Raw genomic sequence first — 1667 nt, 5'->3', positions numbered from 1 at the left:
ATTCATAATTCATTTCCTTACATTTATTTGTGTGTTTTCTAAGTATTATAATGACAGTCTGTGTCCCTTCATCTCTGTCCTCACTGTCTTGGGTAAGCGGGATTGCAAATCAGAGGTTGCATCAACAATTCACCGACCTTACCCAACTGGGTTTCAAACAAAAAAGGAGAAATCAAAAGCAACTGTTGATTTAAGAGAAGTGACAGAGGACAGTCACGTACACACCTCACATCAGTCCATTATATCTGAACACACTTATAACTGAATTCCCATTCTCGCTCAGACACAGTGACCTCTGAGTTCAGGAAGAAGTGAAATCCGCTCTGACACTGGATGATCATTACAATCCTGTTTGACATCGAGGAGAGAATGAACAGAGATGACAAAACTGCTCGGTCTGGGCTCTGCCTGCACATTTCTCAAATATTTTCCTAGTTGAGTCGATTAGCCTACCACATCTCTTCAAGAATATTTGTCCGCCCTTCTCCCAGCACATCCTCTCCACTATACACACACACGTCCCTCACACACCCACGACTTCAGTGGGAAATGAACAGCCGACAAATCTAGGCTAGGTTTCACTGCTAAAAACACCAACATTATACTTTAAATGCTTTGAGGTTGAATCTAGAATTTAAAAGCAACTCATTACATAAACTATGTCAATGGTTCTACAGATTAAAAGTTAATAAATAAGACATTATGAAATATAAAATCATGAATAAAATGACGTAACAGTGGTCATTTTTGGCTAGTCTGTCCACCACTTTGAAATATCTTAAATATTGGATGTGTTGCTATGAACTATGGTTTAGACATTCATGTTCCCCTCAAGATGAATTTGAATAACTTTTGTAATCTTTAACCTTTCCTCTAACGCTATCACCAGATACATTTACACAGCTGTGTTTAGGGCTAATTAACTAAGGTCAACATGGTAACATGCTAAACTAAGCTGGTGAACAAGGTCAGCATTATATACCTGCTAAACATCATCAACATGTTAGCCTTGTCTTTGTGAGTGTGTTATCATGCTGATTTAAGCATTTAGCTCAAAGCACCACTGTGCCAAAGAACGGCATAACAAAGCAGATTTCATTATTTAATTTCACCAGTTCTTCCTTAAAAGTGTCCGTTTTCATTTTAACACACCATTGTCCAGGTGACTATTTTATTTCATCATGTCCTGTTTGTCAATCATGATAAACAGGATGGAGCCAGTTATGCGACTGGCTGTTCCACAAACAGTTCAGACCAAAGCTACATCCAATTACATAACTGTCTCTGCACTGTTTGCCTAGAGTGACAAATGGACTTTTTTATCATGAGTGAAATGGTAAGAAATAAAACGGTTATTGGAAAAGGTAGCTTTGAGAAATTAAAATTAAAAAACATTTTGAAACCAAAACTGCTCGAAATGTCAAGACTAATCTTTTCAGTAATACTTTAGGGATGCCTACATAAATACAATACGACATTATGAAACAACCCTTTGCTTTGTGCCAACATCAACATTTAGCATAAAGCAAAGGTTTGCCTCATAAAGTATTACTGTGTTCATTTACTCATTTTTGAACACTTTGGGCCTCCATACTTTTAGCCTGCATCAAGTCACTGAAATCGTATCAGCAAAGGCCCAAAAAGACACAAAGGCAGGTTTTTTTTTT

Source organism: Etheostoma spectabile, chromosome 21, assembly GCF_008692095.1.
Source record: "Etheostoma spectabile isolate EspeVRDwgs_2016 chromosome 21, UIUC_Espe_1.0, whole genome shotgun sequence".
Taxonomy (NCBI): Eukaryota; Metazoa; Chordata; class Actinopteri; order Perciformes; family Percidae; genus Etheostoma; species Etheostoma spectabile.
Note: the sequence above shows the minus strand (reverse complement) of the source record.